Source organism: Oncorhynchus mykiss, chromosome 22, assembly GCF_057628025.1.
Source record: "Oncorhynchus mykiss isolate SJ-2025 chromosome 22, ASM5762802v1, whole genome shotgun sequence".
Taxonomy (NCBI): domain Eukaryota; kingdom Metazoa; phylum Chordata; class Actinopteri; order Salmoniformes; family Salmonidae; genus Oncorhynchus; species Oncorhynchus mykiss.
Window position 1 is genome coordinate 10,849,286 of NC_143043.1, and position 15,030 is coordinate 10,864,315.

At 42.8% G+C, this 15,030-nt stretch overlaps 1 protein-coding gene across 1 annotated transcript in view; it reads left to right on the plus strand.

Moving 5' to 3' along the window:
• Nucleotides 1-15,030, plus strand: part of LOC110501324 (parapinopsin) — a 39,514-nt gene that overhangs the window by 7,334 nt on the left and 17,150 nt on the right. The window lies entirely within an intron of this gene.

Genomic DNA, 15,030 nt, shown 5'->3' on the forward strand with positions numbered 1-15,030 from the left:
TTAGAAAATGTCTCACTTCATCACTCCATACTCTCCACTCCCTCACACTCTGCTCTTTACAACTGTACAATTTATTCCCTGTCCATTCTACACGTCACACACACACACACACACACACACACACACACACACACACACACACACACACACACACACACACACACACACAGCCAGACACTGCAGTGATAATCTCTGTTTGCTACAACCAGATTATTGCAATACGGAGGGATCTCAGCTGCAGAGGCATAGATAAGTCTCTATAATGACATTTTATGGCCTTAGATATTGACACTAAACCTCCTTCACCCAACTGTTGCGGAAATACAGCTTTTTTGGATTCCATTTTGCCGGAATTCAATCAAATTCGCACAGCAGGAGATCCGGCACTGCCGAAAAATTACATTATTGCCTGATCTACATCAAAGTGCATTGTGAGTAATCAGCGCAGGCCAGGCAGAAGAGACGTGGGAGCCCTCCCCATCAAAGAGTGGATGAGATACATCCTGGTTGTTTTTTTCAGGGTATATTTACCTCATTTCAGGTGCAGGGTAATTACAAAGCATACAAAAGACAGGAGAACACCTGTGCACTGTTTACATGCCAAGAAAGTTAATTAAGCAACCTTTGGACCACTGGTAACCCAACAAACACGACAGTGCTGGAGGATTTGCTGCACTAAAACTCTGAAAGCGTCTAAACAGAGAACAAAGAACTCTGTCTTGTGCCATGTGAGTTACGTCAGTCCTTATAAAACAGAGTTATGCAGTAAGGAGAAATTATCATTGATAAGGACAAATAAACACAAATCAACTTAAACTAACACCAATAAAACTTGAAGTGCAGTGTCACACATCATTACTATTTAGAGAGAGAAGCTGTCGTTTCATATGTACCACGACTGATCTGCTGGTCTGAAGCCAATGTAGTGCTGCCTAGGTAGTGCAGTGTTACACAGTATGACAGAGTGCTCTGTATTTATATGCAATGCTGCATGCAGTTTTGTGAAGTATTTATTAGTATTACGTACTTTCCTGCAGTGTGACACCATATTATGTAGTTTTATGTAGTAGTATTACGCAGTATTACACACAGACTAATGATTCATCTTTTATAGAGACTCACATTCTCTGCGGTTTCCTGCATCATATCGTATGGAAATATTTTATCTTTATTTGTTTACTTTTATTCATTCATTTTCTAATCATATATAACCACTTCTTAGGTTTTGAAACCTTAGCCGATCCTCCACCACCCCCAACAGCCCTTTTTCTGAACATGGTTATCATGCAACATCCTGCATTCAAGGATAAAGGGAGCAGGATAAGCAGGATGAAAACTGGATTGTTTTGGCAAAAATCTCTACTCAAATCAAATCAAATGTTATTTGTCACATGCGCCGAAAACAACAGGTGTAGTAGACCTTACTGTGAAATTGCTTACAAGCCCTTAACCAACAATGCAGTTCAAGAAATAGAGTTAAGAAAACTAAAGTAAAACTTTAAAAAAAAAGTAACATAAGAAAATGACATAACAATAACAAACCTGTATAAAAGAGGTACTGGTACTGAGTCAATGCGTGGGGTCTATATTGTCCATGTCGTCGTTCAGCCACGTCTCGGTAAAACATAAGATATTACAGTTTTTAATGTTCCCTTGGTAGGATAGTCTTAATCATAGATTGTCCAGTTTATTTTACAATAATTGCACGTTGGTCAATAGTACGGATGGTGGTGGAGGTTTACTCACTCGCCTACGAATACTCACAAGGCACCCCTCCCTCCCCCTTTTTCTACGTTTCTTTTCTTCACGTGGATGACGGGGATTTGTGCCTTTTCTTGGAAAGCAGTATATCCTTCGCGTCAGACTCATTAAAGAAAAATCTTTGTCCAGTTCGAGGTGAGTAATCGCTGTTCTGATGTCCAGAAGCTCGTTTCGGTCATAAGAGACGGTAGCAGCAACATTATGTACAAAATGAGTTACAAACAATGTGAAAAAACAAACAAAATAGCACAGTTGGTTAGGAGCCCGTAAAACGGCAGACATCCCCTCCGGTGCCATTATTACATTCTACTCACTCATAGAATGTAAGAATGTGCCTGTCTGAGGCCCCCTTTTAGAATGTAGGCATTGTGGTAATGATGATGATGATGATGACGATGATGCATCCATCGGCACCTTAAATGACATTTTGGGAAAAAAAAGGCTAACTCAGCTCCATCATTCATTGAATCAGATGGCTCATTCATCACAAAACCGACTGCTATTGCCAACTACTTTAATGATTTTTTCATTGGCAAGGTTATCAAACTTAGGGATGACATGCCAGCAACAAATGCTGACTCTACACATCCAAGCATATCTGACAAAATGTTGAAATACAAGCATTGTAATTTTGAATTCCGTAAAGTGAGTATGGAAGAGGTGAAAAAATATTGTTGTCTATCAGCAATGACAAGCCCCCGGGATCTGACAACTTGGATGGAGAATTACTGATGATAATAGCAGACGATATTGCCACTCCTATTTGCCATATTTTCAATTTAAGCCGACTATAAATAGTGTGCCCCCAGGCCTGGAGGGAAGCAAAAGTAATTCTGCTACCTAAGAATAGTAAAGCCCCCTTTACTGGCTCAAATAGCCGACCAATCAGACTGTTACCAACCCTTAGTAAAATGTTGTAAAAATCTGTGTTTGACCAGATACGGTGCTATTTTACAGTAAACAAATAGACTTTCAACACATTTATAGGGAAGGAAATTCAACAAGCACAGCACTTACACAAATGACTGATGATTGGTTGAGAGAAATTTATGATAAAAAGATTGTGGGAAGTGTTTTAGACTTCAGTGCGGCTTTTGACATTGTCGATCATAGTCTTCTGCTGGAAAAACGTATGTGTTACGGGTTTACACCCCCTGGTATATAGTGGATAAAGAGTTACCTGTCTAACAGAACACAGAGGATGTTCTTTAATGGAAGCCTCTCCAACGTAATCCAGGTAGAATCAGAAATTCGCCAGGGCAGCTGTCTGGGCCCTGGTCTTTACTAACAACATGCCACTGGCTGTGAGTAAAGCCAGTATGTCTATGTATTCGGATGACTCAACACTATACACGTCAGTTACTACAGCGACTGAAATGACTGCAACACTTAAAAAAGAGCCGCGGTTAGTTTCAGAGTGGGTGGCAAGGAATAAGTTAGTCTGAAATATTTCTAAAACTAAAAGCATTGTATTTGGGACACATCATTCACTAAATCTTAAACCTCAACTAAATCTTGTAATAAATAATGTGGAAATTGAGCAAGTTGAGGTGATGAAACTGCTTGGAGTAACCCTGGATTATAAACTGTCTTGGTCCAAACATATTGATACAACAGTAGCTAAGATCGGGAAAAGTCTGTCCAGAATAAAGCTCTGCTCTACCCTCTTAACAACACTATCAACAAGGCAGGTCCTACAGGCCCTAGTTTCGTCGTACCTGGACTACTGTTCAGTCGTGTGGTCTGGTGCCACAAAAAGGGACTTAAAAAATTGCAATTGGCTCAGAACCTGGCAGCACAGCTGGCCCTTGGATGTACTTAGAGAGCTAACATTAATAATATGCATGTCAATTAATCCTGGCTCAAAGTGGAGGTGAGATTGACTTCATCACTACTTGTATTTATGGTGCGTTACAGTTGCCGTACCAGGCGGTGATACAGCCCGACAGTTGTGCCTCTGTAAATGTTTATGAGGGTTTTAGGTGCCAAGCCAAATTTCTTCAGCCTCCTGCGGTTGAAGAGGCGCTATTGAGTCTTCTTCACCACACTGTCTGTGTGGGTGGACCATTTCAGTTTGTCAGTGATGTGTATGTCGAGGAACTTGAAGCTTTCCACCTTCTCCACTGCGGTCCCGTCACTGTGGATAGAGTGGTGCTCCCTCGGCTGTTTCCTGAAGTCCACGATCAGCTCCTTTATTTTGTTGATGTTGAGTGAGAGGTTATTTTCCTGGCACCACACTCCCATGGCCCTCACCTCCTCCCTTTAGGCTGTCTCATCATTGTTGGTAATCAGGCCTACTACTGTTGTGTCGTCTGCAAACTTGATGATTGAGCTGGAGGCGTGCGTGGCCACGCAGTCATGGGAACAGGGAGTACAGGAGAAGGCTGAGTACTTACACCTATGGGGCCCCGGTGTTGAGTATCAGTGAAGTGGAGGTGTTGTTTCTTACCTTCACCACCTGGGAATGGCCCATCAGGAAGCCAAATACCCAGGAAGCAGGGTTCAGTCCCAGGGCCTCGAGCTTAATGATGAGCTTGGAGGGTACTATGGTATTGAATTCTGAGCTGTAGTCAATGAACAGCATTCTTATATAGGTATTCCTCTTGTCCAGATGGGAAAGGGCAGTGTGCACTGCGATGGCGATTGCATCGTCTGTGGATCTATTGGGGCGGTAAACAAATTGAAGTGGGTCTAGGGTGTCAGGTAAAGTAGAAGTGATATGATCCTTGATCAGTCTATCAAGGCACTTCATGATGACAGAGGTGAGTGCTACGGATAAATAGTAATTTAGTTCAGTAGCCTTTGCTTTCTTGGGTACAGGAACAATGGTAGACATCTTGAAGCATGTGGGGACAGCAGACTGGGGTAGGGAGAGATTGAATATATCCGTAAATATTCCAGCCAGCTGGTCTGCGCATGCTCTGAGGACACGGCTATGGATGCCGTCTGGCCCGCAGCCTTGTGAGGGTTAACATGCCTAACTGTCTTACTCACGACGGCCACATAGAGGGAGAGCCCACAGTCTTTGGTAGTGGGCAACGTCAGTGGCACTGAAGCAGTTTAGCAAGATGTCGGTGTTTTGGCTGGTGGCTGGTTTTCCCATTGTAGTCCGTGATTGTCTATAGACCCTGCCACACACGTCTTGTGTTTGAGCCATTGAATTGCGACTCCACTTTGTCTCTATCCTGATGTTTTGACTGTTTGATTGCCTTACGGAGGGAATAACTACACTGTTTGTATTCGGGCATATTCCCATTCACCTTGCCATGGTTAAATGCGGTAGTTCGCACTTTCAGTTTGGCGCGAATGCTGCCATCTATCCACGGTTGCTGGTTAGTGTAGGTTTTAATAGTCACAGTGGGTACAACATCTTCCTGATAAATTCAGTCACGGTATCAGTGTATTCGTCAATGTTATTGTCAGAGGCTACCCGGAACATATCCCGGTCCGTGTGATCAAAACAATCTTGAAGCATGGATTCCGATTGGTCAGACCAGCGTTGAATAGTCCTTAGCATGGGTACCTCCTGTTTGAGTTTCTGCCTATAGGAAAGGAGGAGCAAAATGGGGTCGTGATCATATTTGCAGAAGGGAGGGTGGGGGAGGGCCTTGTCGTCATCCCGGAAGTTGGAGTAGTAGGGTTGAGTACTACAATCAATAGATAGAACAGTTGATAGAACTTTGGTTGCGTTTTCCTCAAATGTCCTTTGTTAAAATCACCAGCTACAATAAATGTGGCCTCAGGATATGTGGTTTCCAGTTTGCAAAAAGTCCAGTGAAGTTCTTTGAGGGTTGTCGTGGTATCGGCTTGAGGGGGAATATACACGGCTGTGACTATAACCAAAGATAATTCTCTTGGGAGGTCATTTGGCATTTGATTGTGAGGTATTCTCGGCCGGGTGAACAAAGGACATGAGTTCATGTATGTTATCACAATCACACCATGAGTAGTTAATCATGAAATATACACCACTGCCCTTCTTCCCGGAGAGATATTTTTTCCTGTCTGTGAGATGAACTGAGAACCCGACTGGCTGTACGGACTCAGACAGTATATCCCGAGAGAGCCATATTTCCGTGAAACAGTATGTTACAATCATTTGTGATATGTAATATCACCAAAAAAAATCTGGGCTAACAATGTGAGAAGTAACACATAAAAAACGAAATACTGCAAAGTTGCCTACGAGCTAGAAGCACAGCTGCCCTATCTAATCGGCGCCATTTTCATCTGTTCTGTTGTATTGTCATTACATGTTAACCTGTCTACGATACTGGTTCCCAATTGGGAATCAACCCTCCCACGTTCAGCTGAAACGGTGGCGCATGGAACGCAAAAATATTCTTAAAAATATTTAACCTCCACACATTAACAAGTCCAATAGCTCAAATGAAAGATAAACACCTTGTTCATCTAGCCAGCAAGTCAGATTTCTAAAATGTTTTACGGCAAAAACATAGCACATATATATGTAAAACCACCACCAGACACAGCTCATTTGAATAGCCAAAACATGCAATCAACAAACGCAGGATTAAAAAATAAATCGCTCACTAACCTTTTGAAAATCTTCATCAGATGACAGTAATATGACATGTTACACAGTACATATTTTTTTTTTTCAATAATATGCCATTTATATCCATAAATGTCCATTTACAGTGAGTTCACGTTCAGAAATTACTCAAAAATGCCCGCAGGAAATCTATGTAGCGCGGCAAGATAACGGAAATAGACATCATAAACTTTGACTAAATATACATGTTCTACATATAGTTAGAAAGATACACTGCTTCTTTATGCAACCGCTGTGTTAGATTTATTTTTAACGTTACAGAAATCGCACACTATTCCATATGCTGAGACAGCGCTCAGTTCCAAGCTACATTTCTACGTAATGTTGGAGTCAACAGAAACACAGATTTAAGCATAAATATTCCCTTACCTTCGATGGTCTTCGTTCAGAATGTTCTGGAAGGCTTCATACTTACCCAATACATCGTTTGGTTTCAAGTCTTGCGTCTTTGTATTAGCTACTGCTAATAACATCAGCTGAAATGCACCCAAAACGTCCTCTGGTCCGGAAAAGTTGCGCATCAAAACTTCAAAATTACATATTATATGTCGACTAAACAGGTCAAACTAAGTGCAGAAGCAAGCTTTATGATGTTTTAGACACGCAAAACAAACTTCAATTCAATCGGCCATCGTCTGCCCTTCTCCTGAGTGCTGGAACAAAGGAATGGCTGGGACCAATTCGCGCCCATACGCACAGCCTATTCTCTCGTGGCACGCACTAATTTCACTCCCATAGGGTCAATTCTCGCGCGATTTGAACGATTCAAAGCTCTACTGAAAGAGGACATCTAGCGGAAGAGATAGAAAGTGTCCCCAGAATCATAACTGGTTGGGAAGGGTGGGGGCCATGACGTCAAAGTTGCTCCAACTTTCATCGCCACAAAAACTAGTTTGGAAGAATGCCTGCCCTGTGAGTTCTGCTATACTTACAGACATAATTCCAACGGTTTTAGAATCTTTAGAGTGTTTTCTATCCAATAATAATTTTTATTTGCATATATTAGCAATTTTTGACAGATTTTTTTTCCAGTTTACTAGGGGTACCCAATCTCTCCAAAGGGGGCGTATGTCTGCCATATCCTTTTTAAGTTGAACACTGACAGCTTTGTAACTTCAATGAGGCTGACTGAGTTGTATAAGTTCCTCAAGAGCCTATGTAAATCCCAAAGTTGGTTTAGTTACCACTTTATTACTATGTATGTACTATCTATGTAATCAGCAGTATTATTATTATTATTATGTAGGTTATATGTGAAGTGAACAAACTTAACATGATGAACAGGAGTTACATTTACACTAACAGTTGGCCAAAAATAACTATCTGTAAACCATGTCTCTAATAAGCCACACCTCCAATCTGATAGGCTGCCGTCTTGACAATATATTGAGCCCCTCCAATCACAAAAAAGGTTCCGAAATTAACCTTTACACAGGGATTCCTCAAATACCATTTTCAGAGGGGTTTCTTTTTGAACTGGAAAGGTTCTGCCAGTGTGGCAACACACAAGGTTCTTCCAGGCACCTTTACTTTTAAGAGTTTAGCATATAGGACATGAGTAATAAAGAGGAGAGACTGCCTGGAATACATGAGGCTAAATCTGCTCATCAGGATGTAGAGCCACTACTCCTGCTACCACTCTGTCTCTTCATGTCTCTTTGTTTTACCAGGCGTCCCAGCGGTTCTAAGCGGCTCGTCTGTGTTCAGAGTTATAATGAGCTTTTAGCAGACTACCTAGCGAACTATAACACCTCCTGGGATGAGTCTGAAGTCTCAACATCACATCTGTCAAAATAGATTACGGGAAGCTTTCACTTAAAATTCAGATGTTTTTTTAGATGGAGGACTGTGTGCAGTGGTGGAAAAAGTACCCACTTATCATACTTGAAAAAAAGTAAAGATATGTTAATAGAAAATGACTCAAATAAAATTGAAAGTCACCCAGTAAAATATTACTTGAGTAAAAGTATAAAAGTATTTGGTTTTAAATATTTTAAAGTATCAAAAGTAAATGTAATTGCTTAAATGTACTTAAGTATCAAAAGTAAAAGTATAAAGCATATTAAATTCCTTATATTAAGCAAACCAGACAGCACCATTTTCTTGTTTTTTTATTCACGGATAGCCAGGGGCATGCTCTGACACTCAGACATCTGTCACGACTTCTACCAAAGTCGGTCCCTCTCCTTGTTCGGGCGGCGTCGGCGGTCGACATCACCGGCCTTCTAGCCATCGGCGATCCACTTTTCATTTTCCATTTGTTTTGTCTTTGTTTTACACACCTGGTTTCAATCCCCCAATTACTTGTTCATAATTTAACCCTCTGTTCCCCCATGGTTTTGTGAGTGATTGTTTGTATGTATACAGTCTGTTATTGTGGGCTAGTTTATTGTGTTGTATATATTTGTATTCTTGAGTAAAGAACGTTAATTACTCATATCTGCTGTCCTGCGCCTGACTCCTCCACACCAGCTACACACAGGCCGATTACAACATCATTTACAAACAAAGCATGTGTGTTGAATGAATCCTCCAGATCAGAGGCAGTAGGGATGACCAGGGATGTTCTCTTGCTAAATGTGAGAATTTGACAATTCTCCTGTCCTGCTAAGCATTCAAAATGTACTTTTGGGTGTCATGGAAAATGTACGGAGTAAAAAGTACATTATTTTCTTTAGGAATGTAGTGAAGTAAAGTCAGTGTTGTGTGTTCATTGCAAAGTCCTCTGAATTCTGTCTCAGATGGTTTGGATTACTCAATCGGACCGTTTGTGTAGGTTCCCAGAGTTGATGAAGCCTTATACATTCACCGGCCAGTTTATTAGGTAAAACCATCTAGTCCCGGGTCAGAACCCCCTTTCCCTCCAGAACAACCAGAATTCTTCTGGAAATTCTACAAGGTGTCGGAAACGGTCCACAGGGATGTTGATCCATGCTAACGCAATGGCATCATGAAGTTGCTGCAGATTGGACGGCGGTACATTCATGCTGGGAACAGCCCGTTCCATTTCATCCCAAAGATGCTCTATTGGGTTGAGGTCTGGGGACTGACCAGGCCATTCAAGTAGACTGAACTCACCTTCATGTTCCAGGCAATGTTTTTCCACTCCTCAGTTGTCCAGTGTTAGCGATGGCGTGCCCACTGGAGCCGCTTCTTCTTGTTTTTAGCTGATAGAAGTGGAACCCCATGTGGTCGTCTGCTGCAGTAGCCCATCCGTGACAATGATCGACGAGTTGTGAGTTCCGAGGTGCCGTTCTGCACACCACTGTTGTACTGCGCCATTATTTGTCTGTTTGTGGCCCGCCTATTAGCTTGCACGAATTCTTGCCATTCTCCTTCGACTTCTCTCATCAACTAACTGTTTTCGCCCCCAGGACTGCCGCTGGATGTTTTTTGTTTGTCTTGGGAAACCTTAGAAACTGTTGTGCGTGAAAAGCCCAGGAGGTCGGACCTTTCTGAAATACTGGATCCGGCACCAACGATCATACCACACTCAAAGTTGGTTAGGTCACTTGTTTTGCCTATTCTAACTTTCAATCAAACAGTAACTGAATGCCTCGATGTCTGTCTGCCTGCTTTATAGAGCAAGCCACGGCCACGTGACTTACTGTCTGTAGGAGTGATCAATTTTCGTGAACGGGGTGGTGTACCTAATAAACTGTGTATTTGCAATGGGAAGTAAAAGCTGCTTTGTTAATTTCATATTGTAAATGAAATGGTTATGCTTTTGTATTGGTATGATTACATAGGGCCTGCTGGAGTGAATGAGCTGCTTATTCTTTAACAATATTTCATGCTGTGTGTGACTGCTGTCGGCTGTCTATCAGCCATGTCTATGCGTTTGACCAAAACGGTCTCTCCTTCATCACCATGGAGTGCACATGTATGTCCTTTCAGTACCACGAGCCTGTCACCTTTGATGTGTGCCGGTTCTGTCTCTGTGTGTGCGGTAGCCCGAGGCACGGCCAGGCCTATTTTCATTCATGCATAATGTCAGCAAAAAGCATTGTTCCTTCTTCACTAGAACTAGAATGGTCTGACTACAGAATATATCATGTCAGGTGCATTAAGTGATGCTGTGTTTTATGTTATTTTCTTGATTTTTGAGTTTGCTAGAACATAGTGGAACATTTCTGGTACCTCTGAATGTCTACGTTGTCATGCCTACTCCCGCCCCCCTGCACGACGTCACCGGTCGACTCACCACCAGCCCTGGCAACCATCAAATCAAATCCAACATTATTTGTCACATGCGCCGAATACAAGTGCAGAACTTACAGTGAAATGTTTACTATACAAGCCCTTAACCAAAAGTGCAGTTCAAGAAATAGTTTTTTTTTTAAAGTAACGAGGGTATATACAAAGGGGTACCGGTACCGAGTCAATGTGCAGGGATACAGGTTAGTCGAGGTAATTTGTACATATAGGTAGGGGTGAAGTGACTATGCATAGATAATAAACAGAGAGTAGCATCAGTGTACGAAACAAATGGAGGGGTATCAATGTAAATAGTCCGGTGGCCATTTGATAAATTTTTCAGCAGTCTTATGATTTAGGGGTAGAAGCTGTTAAGGAGCCCTTTGGTCCTAGACTTGGTGCTCCGGTACCGCTTGCCATGACTTGGGTGACGGGTGTCTCTGACAATTTGTTGGGCTTTCCTCTGACACCGCCTAGTATATAGGTCCTGGATGGCAGGAAGCTTGGCCCCAGTGATGTACTGGGCCGTACGCACTACCCTCTGTAACGCCTTGCGGTCAGGTGCCCGAGCAGTTGCCATACCAGGCGGTGATGCTCTCGATGGTGCAGCTGTATAACTTTTTGAGGATCTGGGGACCCATGTCAAATCTTTTCAGTCTCTTGAGGGGAAAAGGTGTTGTCGTGCCCTCTTAACGACTGTCTTGGTGTGTTTGGACCATGATAGTTTGTTGGTGATGTGGACACCAAGGAACTTGAAACTCTCGACCCGCTCCACTACTGCCCCGTCGATGTTAATGGGGGCCTGTTCGGCCTGCCTTTTCCTGTAGTACATGGTCAGCTCCTTTGTCTTGCTCACATTGAGGAAGAGATTGTTGTCCTGGCACCACACTGCCAGGTCTCTGACCTCCTCCCTATAGGCTGTCTCATCGTTGATCAGGCCTACCACTGTTGTGTCATCAGCAAACTTAATGATGGTGTTAGAGTTGTGTTAGGCCATGCAGTCGTAGGTGAACAGGGAGTATAGGTGGGGGCTAAGTACACACTCCTGAGGGGCCCCTGTGTTGAGGATCAGCGTGGCAGACGTGTTGTTGCCTACCCTTACCACCTGGGGGCGGCCCGTCAGGAAGTCCAGGATCCAGTTGCTGAGGGAGGTGTTTAGTCCCAGGGTCCTTAGCTTAGTGATGAGCTTCGTGGGCACTATGATGTTGAACACTGAGCAGAAGTCAATGAACAGCATTCTCACATAGGTGTTCCTTTTGTCCAGGTGAGAAAGGACAGTGTGGAGTGCGATTGAGATTGCGTTAGCTGTGGATCTGTTGGGGCGTTATGCGAATTGGAGTGGGTCTAGGGTATCTGAGATGATGTTGTTGATGTGAGATTACCAGCCTTTCAAAGCACTTCATGGCTACCAACGTAAGTGCTATAGGGCGGTAATCATTTAGGCAGGTTACCTTCTCTTCCTTGGGCACAGCGACTATGGTGGTCTGCTTGAAACATGTAGGTATTACAGACTCGGTCAGGGAGAGGTTGAAAATGTCAGTGAAGACACTTGCCAGTTGGTGCTTTGAGTGCTGGGAAAACATCTGGCCCCGAGGCTTTGTGAACGTTGACTTGTTTAAAGGTCTTGCTCACATCTGCTACCAAGAGCGTTAACACACAGTCGTCCAGAACAGCTGGTGCTCTCATGCATGCTTCAGTGTTGCTTGCCTCGAAGCGAGCATGACGCACACCTTGATTACTCTCCCTTTATTTAGCCCTCAGTAGCCATCAGTCATTAGGTAGTATTGTTTTGATTCATGTTCTGTACGCTTCTCTTGTTTTGTTTATGAGTTGAGTTTATTTAATTTTTTCAGGGACAGTGCACATTAATCAACGTTTCAGTAAAAGTTCCGGTTTTATCCAGCCGCTAATTTTAATCCGCAGTCCCTGGGCAGGTTATTGAAAACAATTACAATATAGACAATCATTGAGCAGTGAGCACACGCAGAGCAACATAGGACAAGCAAGACGTAGCATACAGACAGAACAACATAGAACAAACAGCAGCAAGACAAAATTCATAAATTCAACAAAGTGTTTCCACACCTCACAAGCTACAGACAACATGGAAAGTGGCAATACACAGCTAGGGATTATGTTCACAAATCTGATTGACCTTTAGCCATGTCATCATGCATTTTGTGAAAATGTGATGTGGTGCAGTTATGTGTGTCTGATGGCAGTGTATTCCAGACATGGGAAGCTCTCACAGAGAAAGCGGATTTACTAAAGGTGCTTTTCCTTAATTACGGGAACTATACAGTCACCTCTCATGGCGGACCTTGTGGATCTGCTGCCATATGTTTGGGTTTTCTGTTTAACAAAATTACTGAGTGGAGGGGGAGCCAGGCCATTTAGGATCTTGAATACAAGACATGCATCGGTGTATTGCACAAGATTTTCCCAACTCAGGAGCTCATGCTTTCTGAGGATGTAACAGTGATGATGGCTATTGGGCTTCCTATCAAGCACTTTGAGAGCCTGTTTGTAGACAGACTGAATAGGTTGTAATGTTGTACAGCAAGCTTGGGCCCATCTAGTCAAGCAGTATGTTAAGTGGGGGAGTATCATAGATTTGAAGTACAGTTTTGCTACTTCTGTTGTCAAACAATTTCGTATAAATCGGAAATTAGCTAGGTTGAATTTGGTTATTTGAATTACCTTTTTCACATGCTTTTTAAAAGAGAGGTTGGAATCAAGTATGATGCCAAGGTACTTAAAATCAGATACCACCTGGAGCTTCTCCCATGACACATAGACATCTGGCTCAGTAGCATCTGTTGCCCTCTTTGTGAAGAACATGCAAACAGTTTTTTTCACATTGAGATGCAAACACGAGTCACTGAGCCACTTTGTAACCTGGACCATTACAGTAGTGAGTTCTTGTGCAGCTTGTTGTTTGCTCTTTGCATGCACATATATCACTGTATCATCTGCATACATTTGAACTTCAGACCCAGTACAGACAAGGCAGATCATTAATGTACAGGCTGAACAGGAGGGGCTCCAGTATTGACCCTGCCAGGCGCAACTGGGTATGGCTATGGAGGAGGTCCTCCCCATTCTCCACCGTCTCGACACCACCAGAGAAGTTCTTCATACCACTATCAGAGGGCCTCCTACCACGGCTTATCACAGTGAGCCAATCTCCAGCCTGCCCAGCATTCCGCCCAGGTCAGTGATGCCTGACTGTCCCTTCCGGAGAAGTGTGACGGTACTCCATCGTAATGCCGTGGCTTCCTACTCCAGTACTCCCTCTATTTCGCCCATCAGACGGGAGCCCCCACCACGAGAGGTCTAAGGTTGCCACAGTAATTTCCCTGCTGACCAGACCGCTTTGGAGTGGGCTACGGCAGTCTGGGAGAGAGGAGAGGACGAGCTGAGTTCCTATGAGCGGTTCAGATACAGCCTGGATTTGAAACAGGGACTGTAGTGACACCTCTTGCACTGAGATGCAGTTCCTTAGACCACAGCACCATTCGGGAGCCCTCGAGAGACCATTAAGGACTGGCAGTGAACAGTTTTTTCCTCAACAAAGAAGCTTGCCACGAGGGGGTTCGAACCCATGGTTTAAGCACACTATCAATGTCAAAGTCATCCGCTTTAGCAATGTGTGCCTCCCAGAAGCAATGCTATTTGGCAATAATGGTACATCACTGCTATTTGACAAGTCCATAAGGTTCTTTTTTTTATGACTTACATGTTGTAAGGACATAATTTATATTTTTTTACATAAAAGCACATGGACGTGTGTGAAACAGATAAGCAAAATGTGGGATTTGGTCTTATATGCCATTTTTTTGTCTAATACTAGTACTAGTAGCCTAGTCAAGGACGTATCAATGCAATATTGACACACAACATTTAGTTTCAGACCAACAGAACAAAAGTTAACCTCATATTTGTAGGTTTAAATTATCCCTCTGGCGGCCAGGGTTGACCTATTTTAAGAAATACCATTGGTTGGTGGATATACTGCCTAAGATCTTTGATAGGCTGATGAGGAATTTGTTACGGGAAATAATCACTGTCAGCTGCTGAGGTTAGGGCTAACATGTAGCCTTCCAGGTCATGTGATGGGACCAGCTACAGTGCGAGTGGTTGAAAAAGTACCCCATTTTCATACTTGAGTAAAAGTAAAGATACCTTCGTAGAAAGTGATTCAAGTAAAAGTTACCCAGTAAAATACTACTCGAGTAAAAGTTTAAAAGTATTTGGTTTTAAATATACTTAAGCGTCAAAAGTAAATGTAATTCTAAAAATATACCTAAGCATATTAAGCAAACCAGACAGCACAATTTATGTTTTTTATTTTTATTTACAGATAGCCAGAGGCACACTCCAACTCTCAGACTGTCACGCCCTGACCTTAGAGATCCTTTTTATGTCTCTGTTTTGGTTTGGTCAGGGCGTGAGTTGGGGTGGGCATTCTATGTTTTGTGTTTTATGTTTTCTAT